Genomic DNA, 12582 nt, shown 5'->3' on the forward strand with positions numbered 1-12582 from the left:
TTTGAAGAAGTGAATGATTTGCTGCTATTTTTATGTATTTGATTCAAACCTCAGAAATATGGTAGAGCCCAGGTCCTCTACTTGAATTTTCACCTAACTTTTCTGGTGAGTCCAATTTTATGATTCTAGTCCCACCTAAGTGAAAATAGGCAGAATCTTTAAAAATTCATCTTAAGAGGGTGTGAAGAAAGAATGTAATTTGAAATTACTTTTAGTTCCAATTCAAAAGTTCTGGTAGGCCCAGACAGATTTGTTTGGGGTCCAGGAGAAGCCTAGACCTGCATGTGTCTTAGGAGCTGGCACAATTGGCCATCTGAGATTGACCTCAGATCTAACCTGTGCTTGGTTTTTTTCTTCCTTTTTAAATAGGGCCAAGATGATAAGTGAGAAGGACTAACATAACCTATTACCCTATGGTTTTCTTTCTGGTGCCCTTTCATTTGGTAAGTTACTGGCCTTTGTCCACCAGACTACTCCCCTCTCACCCTTACAGTAAGTGCCACACACACACACACACACACACACACACACACTCCCCTCAAGGCTCACAGCCTACCTCTCAAAAAGAACCTAGAGTGATTGGTATGAACTGCAATCCCAATGCATCCATTTAGAAATACACAGGCTAAGGCAGGAGGGGTGTGGTGGTAACAGAGGCCAGGTGTATGGACCTTCTCTTCCATCAGGATCTCTGGTCCTCACCCTTGGCCCCTGAGACCCTCTCTCAGTCCCTAGCTTACTGTTTCCCCTCAGAGTTGCTGGAGATCACTTCCCAGTCCACAAAAGCCAAGAGTCAACTCTCAAGCCCACCATCTGGACCCCTTCCTGCTCTGGGCCAGAGGCTTTGGGTACAAGGTTCAAATCCCAGCTTTGTAATGTCAGGTAATCCTTTAAACATCCCCCACCCTGGTTTTCCTTAGGAAAAAGAAAGTAAATAAAACTCAGTGTGAGTGGTATGAGTATGATGAAACTTAATTAGTGCCTGTAAACTGTTGGGAGATCTGTAGATGAAAGGGGATGTTATTGCAAAACGCTGGCATCATGGACTCCTGGCTCCACAGTCATTTTCTTTTGCATTTAACAGATGCTTTACTCAAGGGAAAAAAGAACCATCTCTCCCTTTCATCAGGCTGGAGAAACCACTTCCTCATTCATTTTCATATCATTTCAATTACACACAAATATTATATAGCTAAGAATTCTTTGGTAACTAAAATTCTCCATGTTCATGAGAACTATATCTTTCTTTTCAAATTTAGAGATGTACAACTCATAACATAAAAAGAATACAGCAGCCTATGTTCTTTGTGTGTCTTGCATATGTGTATAAAAAAATAAGCCCCTCACTGAAAAATCATCCTGGCATGAGTAGTTTTGCAAGCAGCAATTTAAACTGTCAAAAGTAGAGTAATATCTGGAGTTCCCATTGTGGCTCAGCAATAATGAACCTGACTAGTATCCATGAGGACTCAGGTTCAATCCCTGGCCCTGCTCAGCGGGTCAAGGATCCAGCTTTTCCATGAGATGTGGTGGAGGTCGAAGACGTGGCTTGGATCTTGAGTTGCTATAGCTTTAATGTAGGCCAGCAGCTGTAGCTCCAATTGGACCCCAGAATGGGAACTTCCATAAGCTGAGGGTGTGGGCCTAAAAAGCCAAAAAAAAAAAAAAGTAGGGCAATATCTGATCTTACATTCTCTTTACATGAAAGACAAACAATAAGGGAGTATGATCTGTGCCACACACTTCTGGCAGAGTTTTAGATGGTATCTTCCTTTTCCTTTATCATAACGACTAACTCCAGCCATCGTTGCTAATCAAATGAACACTGACCCTATGATCTAGTCTCATGTCAGAAAAACCAGTGTCCCCTCTCCACAGATGTTCTTCCTGCTCTGAAGCGATAATACTAATAGCTAACATTTATTGAGCACTTACTATGAACCAGACACAAGTCTAAGGCTTTACATGTATTAATTCATTCCTTGGGTATTTTCAATAGCAGAGCTACAACCTCACAAAAGCCACAGAACTGGGGCCTATCCTGGCCTAGGAAAAACTTATTGGATCATTAAAGCAGACATTAAAAGAAACAATTGCTAAAATTGTCAGATAGTTCAAAAGCCCTTGATTTATGGTGCTGTTTGCAATCCACTGTGACCAAGTCTTCACCAGGTGGCACTGGGTAGAGACCTATTTTATAATAATGCAAGGCAAGGTAAGTGATCACTACTTGAGTGGTACTTAACATCAAGTGTGACCTTCTATGCAGTACAGATTCTCAGGCTTCATATCTAGAGATTCTGATCTAATAGTTGGGGTGTAAGACCCAGGAACCTGAATTTGGAAAGTTCCTCATGTGATTCTAATACAGGTGGTCCTACATTCATACATTGGAAAACCCTGGGTCATGTTATAGGTTTAAAAGGTCTTGGAGGCCTGGCCTTGGGATCCTAAACACTATTTCTAGTTTCAGATCATATGACCTCTCTAGAACTCAGCTTATTTCTTTGTGCAATGTAGGGGTTGGCACAGATGATTAATGTACTTTCCACCTTTAAGGGCCAATAAAGTACATGAAACCATAAGCTTGTCTGCAAGAAAAATATCTCCTCTCCTGAAGTTACAACAATGCAAGAATACCTGCTCAGCTGCTGAGGGGCTTCGATCTTGTAGAAAGATGAGAACCCAACCACCTGCCCTCCCCCCACAACCCCTGGACAAAAAGGGATAACTGAGGCACCCTGAGCGACACTGCACCAGGTGCCATGCGCAGGGCCTTGGGAACATTATTTCTCTCAGTTACACAACCAAGGAGGTAGGTATTCATTCATTCTGCAGATGAGGACATGGAGACCCAAATCACAGAGCCCCAGAAAGAAGGGACAGGTCCAAGAGTCCAGAACAGATCAGATTCAAAGCCCAGATTTCACTGATAATAACCGCCTTCTCACTCAGTGAGTGGCTTCAGACATGTGTCGTATTCTCACGGTTTGCCCAGGAATGTTGGTGGCCAGGTCTTCATAGAGACATGTATTAGTTTTGACAGGTCTGAGTGTCTTACTTACTTTTAGATAAATTCTTTTCCTGATTTGACCAAGCCCTCATTTCTCATCAAGTGATATGTGATGATCAATTCTAATGCATTCTTGAAAATTATAGAACTCTGTTAATAAGAAAAATAATCAGAATTCTCAATTAACTAAAAGTTGTTTTGTTTTCTGTTCCTCTTTCTGAGGAAAAGACAGCAAAGTGTAAGAAAATGAATGTGAGACACTTAATTTTCTAAAATAAAATTCCAGGAGAGTTCCTGGGTTCGCAAGATTCAGGTAACTCTCCTTGTTCAGGTAATGTGTGGCTTGTGGGCTCCTGGTCCCACTGCAGACGCTTTTATGTTAGTTCCTCCTGAGCTCAAAAATTGAGTTCCATGAGGGTCTAACTTTTAACTAACTGGGAGAGGCTTGAAAGATGAAAAGCTTTGGCTATCCCTCTCTAGATCTTCCATTTATACCTACAGCCTCTCCACAGCACGACTTAAAATTGATGATAGTTGTGAGGATCGGCAAGGTTCTTAGTCATTCTAACCAACATTTTGTGAGCTTCTCTTAGTGCAGAGCTCAGTTATATTCACATATTACATAGCAGTGATTCTCAAAGGGGACGGTGCCACCTCCTGGTGGACATTTTGGAAACCTATGAGGTGTTTCTTGGTTGTCACTGAGACTGGAATGGACAGCCATGTGGCAGATGCCCCGTAGTTTGTAGGCAAGTCCCACAAAACAAAGAATTGCCCTGTGTGCCAGGGGACTTTCAATATTCCCACTGGGCATTCATGTAGATGAAAAGTCTTTTAATAATGATCTAAGCTTAAAAAAAAAAAAAACCCAACCACTTTACATTTAAACACAACATCTTATATTTGAGTGCCTTCTGTGAAAATGGAGAGAAATGTACACTTTATTTCTTCACTGTTTTGGAAACTTTTATCACCCATAGCAAAGCTGTTCATGGTATCTGAGTTAACAATATAATAAAAACACTCAAATCAGCCTATGTTTTCAGCTATCACATCCATGGTGACTACCTACATAGATATCAGCATCTGTACCTCACTGTACCACTGATGCACCATGCTTAAGTATTCACATGGAGAATTGCATATTTAATGGTAACTTACTCAACTTTCATTTCTCCTATATAATATAGTTTGGGCATTATATTATTTTTAAACATATGTAGGTTGGTTATGTCATCTATGAATCTCATTTCAGAACAGTGAGGTATTTGCTATGAAGGGAACATTGGGTCTGAAAGGATTAAACACTACCATTCTCCTGGTTAAGAAAGTGGATGATGGATAATATAATACTATATGTAGAAAACCCAAAGGACTCCACATGAGAACTCGAACTGATCAATGAACTTAGCAATAGGATGCAAGATTGACATTCAGAAATCAAGTGCACTTTGGTATAGTAACAATGAAATATTAGAAAAAGAATATAAAAAAAAATACCTTTTAAAATCACACCCCAGGAGTTCCCATCATGGCTCAGCAGTAATGAACTTGACTAGGATCCAAGAGGATATGGATTCAATCCCTGGCCTTGCTCAGTGAGTTTAGGATCTGGTGTTGCTATGAACTGTGGGATAGGTCACAGATGGGCTCAGATCTTGGATTGCTGTGGCTGTGGTACAAGCCGGCCACTGTAGCTCTGACTCGACCCCTAATTTGGGAACTTCCATATGCTGCATCTGCAGCCCTAAAAAGCAAAACAAACAAGCCAACAAACATACCCCCAAAATTAAATACCTAGGAATAAACCTAACCAAGGAGGTAAAAAACATATGCTGAGAACTATAAAAAGGAATTAAAGAGGATTCAAAGAAGTGGGAAGATATCTTGCGCTTCTGGACTGGAAGATTTAACACCGTTTAAATGACCATACTCCTCAAAGCAATCTACAGATTTAATGTAATCCCTATCAAATTACCCATGACATTTTTCACAGAACTAGAACAAATAATCCAAAAATTTATATGGAAACATAAAATACCCAGAATTGCCAAAGCAATCCTAAGGGAAAACAAAAAACAAAGCAAGAGACATAACTCTCCCAGACACAAGGCTATAGTAATCAAGACAGGGTGATACTGGTACAAAAATAGACATATGGCAAAATGGAACAGAGTAGAGCACCCAGAAATAAACCCAGACACCTATGGTCAATTAATCTTCGACAAAGGAGGCAAGAATATAAAATGAGAAAAAGACAGTCTCTTCAGTAAGTGGTGCTGGGAAAACTGGATAGCTGCACATAAATCAATGAAACTAGAACACACCCTCACACCATGCACAAAAATAAACTCAAAATGGCTTAAAGATATAAACATAAGACAAGACACCATCAAACTCCTAGGAGGGAACACAGCCAAAACATTCTCTGACATCAATCATACAAATATTTTCTTAGGTCAGTTTCCCAAGGCAATAGAAATAAAAACAAAAATAAACCAATGGGACCTAATCAAGGTCCTCACAAGCTTTTGCACAGCAAAGGAAACCTTATGAAAAACAAAAAGACAACTTATGAAATGGGAGAAAATAGTTGTAAATGATGCAACTGGCAAGGGCTTATAAATGATGCAACTGACAAGGGCTTAATCTCCAAACTATACAAACAACTCATACAACTCAACAACAAAAAAACAAACAACCCAATTGAAAAATGGGCAGAATGGGAGTTTTTGTTGTAGTGCAGTGGAAACAAATCTGACTAGTATCCATGAGGATGCGGGTTCAGTCCCTGGCCTCACTCAGTGGGTTAAGGATCCTGTGTTGCCATTAGCTGTGGTGTAAGTTGCAGACACAACTCAGATCCTGCGTTGCTATGGCTGTGGTGTAGGCCAGAAGCTGTAGCTCTGATTAGACCCGTAGCCTGTGAACTTCCATATGCCTTGGGTGCGTCCCTGAAAAGAAAAAAAAGAAGAAAGCAAAAAAAAAAAAAAAAAGGAAGAAAAAGAAAAATGTCCAGAAGACTTAAGAAGACATTTCTCCAAAGAAGACATACGGATGGCCAGTAGGCACATGAAAAAAAATGCTCAACATCACTAATTATTAGAGAAATGCAAATCAAAACTACAATGAGGTACCACCTCATAATGGCCAGAATGGCTATCATTAATAAGTCTACAAATAACAAATGCTGGAGAGAAAAGGGACCCTCCTACACTGTTGGTGGGAATATAAATTGGTACAATCACCACGGAAAACATCATGGAGGTTCCTCAGAAAACTAAATATGGAACTATTGTATGATCTAGCAATCCCACTACTGGGGATGTAATATCTGGACTAACTACAATTCAAAAATATACAGGTACCCATATAATCACAGCAGCACTATTTACAGTAGCCAAGACATGGAAAAAACCTAAATGTCCATCACAGATGAGTGGATTAAGAAGATGTAGTATATATACATGATGGAATACTACTCATGAATGAAATAATGCCATTTGCAGCAACATGGATGCAAATAGAGATTCTCATATTGTGTGAAGTAAGTCAGAAAGAGATGACAGGTATCAAATGATATCACTTACATATGGAATCTAAAATGTGGCACAAATGAACCTATCTACAAAGCAGAAACAGATTCACAGACATAAAAAACAGACTTGTGGCTGCCAAGGGGGAGGGGGTGGGATGGATGGGGAGTTTGGGATAAGTAGATGCAAAATATTACCTCTAGAATGGATAGGCAATGAGGTGCCACTGAATAGCACTGGGAATTATATTCAATCTCTCCATTTATACATATGACTGGGTCACTTTGCTGTACAGTAGAAAATGGCACAACATTTAAATCAACTACATTTAATTTAAAAAATAAAAATTAAAAAAGAAAGTGGAAGACTATGTTTCTGGAATTTTTTTTAAGCTTAACTCAGCATATTATTTCCCAGACTCTTTGCTATAGTGTGCCAGCATCTTCCCTGGGCCAAATGGGACATGTTTACTCAGGTGGGTTCATAGTCCTGTCTCGATCAGCTCATTTGGGAAAATATGTCAACGCACCCATGCAAAAAGAAATCCACACAATTCCTGCACCAAAAACATCTGTCCTTCTCTGAGTTTCTAAGCTCACACACCATGCACAAGAAGAGGTAAACTGTGCTTTTCCTCCCCATTCCTCCACACTCCCACTTCGCTGTACCACCGTCAGGGTCAAGACCTCCCTGGTCTAGTACCTGCCACACAGTAGGCTCAAAATAAAAGGTGTGAGTGAATAAATGACCCTTGAAGGTATTTGTGCCAGAGGTAATGCGGAATAAAAGAGGAGAAGCAGGGAGGTGACACAGAAGGGAGGTTGCCTGTGTTTTTTTTAATCCAGATATGACGGCTAGCACCAATTTATTTTAAGCAAGAATATGACTTTTGTGCATAAAATATTGTTGGCACTTGAAACATATTAATTCCCACATTGTCTCTTTCTTTGAAGGGAAAAGGATTAAGTGTTCTTACCTTGCCTCATTTGGCTTCCTTCCTCCCTCCTGAAATGTCTCTGTTGCCACATTACCTCTATACCTGCCCAGCCTCTCCTTCGTCTCCCCACAGAGGAAATGGGTGCTCCTCGTTCCCAAGAAACACTTGCAGCCTATGTTTTTGCTCCCCTCTCCTTCTACCTTCTGCAGGATCTTGTCTTATCTCCACTTTTATCATTTCAGTCCTCTGCTCTCCCAAACAAAATGTCCAGGTCCACCACACTTTGAGAGGCTCTAAGTGCTGTGTGTGCGTGCCAAACCTTCGTTGTCTCTTTTGATTTTCCCAACCAGCCTCTAAGGCAGCGAATATTGTTCCTATCTTACAGTAAGGAATTCAGGGGACCAAGAAACTATCCCAAGTCCCACAGTTAATCAGTTAGTGCATAGAAGCCTCAGGGTTGCAAGAGTCCACCCTGCTGCTCCCCTGACCCCTTGCCAGAAACAGCTTATAGTCTTGGGCCTCTGCTCTCCCTTCTTCTGCCTTCTTAACCCCTCATGGTCTGACTTCTCTTCTGTCACCACTAGAGAGTTACTTTCTTTAAGGTTATTAACCTCCTAATGCTCAACTCTATTCTAGCATGTCTTCCTTATAACAGAAAATCTTAATTACTTGTTTCATACCTTTTTGTTTTTAATTCACTTAATTAATTCCACCAGTGATTTTCAGTCCTGGCTACATCTGGATCATCTATGGAGATTTTTTTTTTAATTTCCACATTTATCTTGTATTAGGTGATACATAACCAGGGTTTACCTCTTTATAATGAAGAGTCTCCTTCTGTTTCATCACACCCAAGACCCTGCCCCAGAGGTTACCAGTTTCCTATGTATTCACAAGCTTATAAAACCTATAGACTGTTCTCCAGGAAACTCATATTTAATAGGTCAATATTTTAGAAAGCAAAAGTGATTCTTTTTTTTTTTTTTTTCTGGCTGCACTCGCAGCTTGTGGAAATTCCTTGGCCAGGGATCAAACCCATGCCACAGCAGCGACAAAATACAGGATCCCTTAAACCACAGGAACTCTGCAAAAATGATTCTTATGCACTGGCAAGACTGAAGATTCCTAGACTCTTTCCAAAGCTTCTGACCATTTTTGAGTCACCAGGATCACAAAGTATGTCTTTCTTGCCATTTGGAAAATTAAACCTCAACAAATCTCTCCACAGCCAAGAACACTTCAATGGGTCCCCATGCCAAAACTGCCATAGAATTAAATGAATGATCTGTGAAAAAATGGACCTGTAGTCAAATCCACTTGGGAAGTGCCCTATGACTTTGTCCAACCAATGTCAGGAAATGAAAAAGCACCCAGCGTATTGTTCCAATTAGCTGTGTTTAAACATAATAATGATTGTGAAGCCCTTAGCCCAATGTCTGGCTAATAGCATGGACTGAAAGAATGCTAGTTCTTGTTCTTATTAACTACTCTGGCCTGTATCCTGTAGCACAGCCTCCTTCCTGGGATGTTCCTTATTTGCAGACACTTAACAAACCATCTGCAGCCATTTACTTAATTCCTGCCTTCCTTGTTGGCTTGCAAGCCCCAGAAGCACAAGACTGTACCTATGGCTCCCCTCTGTCTCCCCCACCTGTCACAGGATGGTGCACATCACATGGAAAAAAGCAGGTACCAACTGAAGAGTATTTATATGGCCCTCCAAATCAGCATTCCCCAAATTCAGTTAACCATGAAACTCTTTTACCATGCAAGATTAAGTATCATCACACAGAACAAGTATTCCTTCAAGCATGTTTTGAAAAATGCTGGTCTGCAGATTAAAATTCAAGCGCTGGAGTTCCCTTTGTGGCTCAGCAGTTAATGAACCCAACTAGGATCCATGAGGATGCAGGTTTGATTCCAGAGTTGCTATGGCTGTGGTGTAGGCCAGCTGCTGTAGCTCAGATTTGACCCCTATCCTGGGAACTTCCATATGCCACAAGTGTGGCCCTAAAAAGCAAAAAAGCAAAAGCAAAAAAGCAAAAAAAATCAAGTGCTCTGCAGGGCCCAGAGATTGCTCCAGTCTGGTCTCACACCACTCCCTGTCCATGCTTTCCTGTCTTTTGTTCTTGCTTTTCCCTCCACACCCCTTCCTTTCTCTGACCAGCCTGTATTCACACCCCAAGACTTCACCATACAGTGACCCTCACCAAATCAGGCTGAAAGCATCCACCCTCTTTGCATTGCCTTTTAGACTGTTGGCTCATCAAAGACAAAGATGTGTCAGAGTTCCCGTCATGGCTCAGCAGAAATGAATCCAGCTAGGACCCATGAAGTTGCCAGTTCAAACACTGACCTCACTCAGTGGGTTAAGGATCTGGCATTGCCATGAGCTGTGGTGTAGTTCACAGACAAGGCTCGGATCTTGCATTGCTGTGGCTGTGGTATAGGCCAGCAGCTATAGCTCCAATTTGACCCCTAGCACGGGAACCTCCACATGCTTAAAAAAAAAAAAAAAAAAAAAAGACAAGGATGTGTTGTATTCATCCTGGTCCTCAAGTCCTAAATCCTAGCACAATGCCTGCAAGGTAATACACAGTTTAGAAATGGTTGATGAGGAGTTCCCGTCGTAGCGCAGTGGTTAACGAATCCGACTAGGAACCATGAGGTTGCGGGTCCGGTCCCTGCCCTTGCTCAGTGGGTTAACGATCTGGCGTTGCCTTGAGCTGTGGTGTAGGTTGCAGACACGGCTCGGATCCCGCGTTGCTGTGGCTCTGGCGTAGGCCGGTGGCTACAGCTCCGATTCAACCCCTAGCCTGGGAACCTCCATATGCCGCGGGAGCGGCCCAAGAAATAGCAACAACAACAAAAAAGACAAAAAAAAAAAAAAAAAATCAAAAGAAAAAAAAAGAAATGGTTGATGAATAAACACATAGTTTTCTTTCACAGTGAAAATTTCACTTCAGGGATGACATTACATAAAATTACCAAATGAATTATAATTATGTCTTTGGATCTTAAATCTGCAATAACACAGGAGGCCACGGGTTGTACAGAAGAAACCCATCAATGAATCATAAGCGAATAGAATGAGCCTGAGCTAACCCTCATGTTGTGCGTCATTGATGTACATGTGGGCAGGATGAGGTAGGCATCCTCCCCAGCACAGACGCTTTTATGATTAATGAGGCTGGCCTCATGAGAGCTAGTGATGTAACTCAGGTTAGATGACAACAGAGTTGTTCGAGAGCTGAGAATGTCACAACCGTGACTCTGGAGCTCTGATCCTAGACTTATGAATAGGAGCATGTGACTGGAGGATGACCCGGATGAACTTAATTTAACCCAATAATGATGATGTGAGTTCTTTTGCACATAACTGGCCAAAGCCTCAAGTTGAAAATGAAGTTCAGGTTTCAGTGACGTGGTTTTTGGATAAATGGGTGTTAATTCATTGATTTTATTATTGCATCACATATCTTGTGCATACCAGATGCATATATCCAGTTTACCAATGTACTCACCAACTTACATATTCCCACATGAATATTGTAGACTTGAAAAGTAACACTATTTAAGATACCACATCTAAAGACAAATCCTACAGAATTTCTGCTGGCAAAAGCTCCGTTTAATCAGAGAAAAAGAAGGGTAAGCAAACAAGTAAACAGTGTTGTATGGCAGGTGGATAATTAAAGGTGGAAAGAGGTGCTTCCAGAGCAAGGAATAAGCCCAGGGGCCCCGTCCATGCAGATGGTCAGGCAGAGCAATACTCTGGTACATCCAGGCTATGGCCAATATTCAGGAGTCAGGATAGCAGACTGTTATAGAGGGATATTTGTCCATGTGAGGTACAGCCCTAAGCAACATGCCAGAAAGTCAGACAGGAGGAGATTGTAAGAGCTGATACGACAACAAGGCCCAGCCATTGGATGGGTCCTCGTGCAGCACTGGATTAAGAAGAGGAACTGAGGCAGCTTATTATGTGCTAAAACTCAGGGCACCCAAGCACCAGGCCCCACTCTCAGGGTCACTAAGACCTCAATACAAATTGGCAGCAAAGGACCCTAAGTCTTAGAGGACATAACGCCTGGACCAATAGACCAACACAACAGCTGGATCCAGCCAGACCTTGATCAGAGGCCCAGAAGAAGGAGCCCCACCAGATAGGAGAGGGCATAGGAAAAAGGGGGTTGTCAAAAGAAGTGGTTCAAGGACTGAAGTGGGGTCCCTGAGAAGTTTGATCTTCAGCCACTCTATCTGTCACTCAAGCTGAAGCTGTGTCACCTCCTCTCCTTCACTACCACCCCACCATCAGTGAGTCACTGTAGTCGGTTGCTAATGCCTCTGAGCTCTCTCCTGAATCTAAGCCCTGCTCCTATTCACACTGGAACTGCTTTCATTGAGCCGTCTTTCTCTCTCACAGGGTAGAGTGGAAAATGCAAGGACTCTACAGTCAGCCTGGGTTTGAGGGCTGGTCCCTCTGGGTACTAGTTGTAGAGCATGGGGTTAGCGGTTAAACCTCTTTGTATCTCAGTTTCCTCACTCACAGAATGGGAATACTTACAAACTCCATACTGTTGTTATAAGGAATGGTGGAAGAACCCTGTAAAATCAAAAGTACTACAAATACAGGAATTGTAACCAGGGGAGATTTTCCTTAGGTCTCAACATGGTATCATATAAAGAAAAGAAGGCAAATACAACCTCAAGAGGTTGAAACAATAAGTGCAAGATCTTATGCAAGTCTCTTCATAGTTTTAAGCTAGTTGGCTAGTTAGCTCTCCCTTTTCCAAAGGCCAGATTTTCTTGGGGCACCCCTCCCCTTCACTCTCAGTTTCTGTCCTATGTCTCTGTCTCCAGAGGTGACACAGGTGACTCAGGCCTGGCCAATCAGAGTGCCACACCCCCTTGGTCATGTGTGTTACTCAGGATTGGCCATGTGACTGAATTACAGCTAATTAAATATTAAGGAATTTTTCTGGGGTTAGTATCTGCCATTTCCACCACAGGGATAAGCGCTTGGTCCAGACTGTTTGGCTCATGTGCAACATCCCCCAGATCACGGGGACTAGTTCAAAGGTGAACTCATGGTC

General features: G+C 41.8%; 1 protein-coding gene across 1 annotated transcript in view; it reads right to left on the reverse strand.

The window, feature by feature from the left end:
* Positions 1–12582, reverse strand: part of KCNMB3 (potassium calcium-activated channel subfamily M regulatory beta subunit 3) — an 86802-nt gene that overhangs the window by 27578 nt on the left and 46642 nt on the right. The window lies entirely within an intron of this gene.

This window comes from Sus scrofa, chromosome 13 (genome assembly GCF_000003025.6).
Source record: "Sus scrofa isolate TJ Tabasco breed Duroc chromosome 13, Sscrofa11.1, whole genome shotgun sequence".
Lineage (NCBI taxonomy): Eukaryota > Metazoa > Chordata > Mammalia > Artiodactyla > Suidae > Sus > Sus scrofa.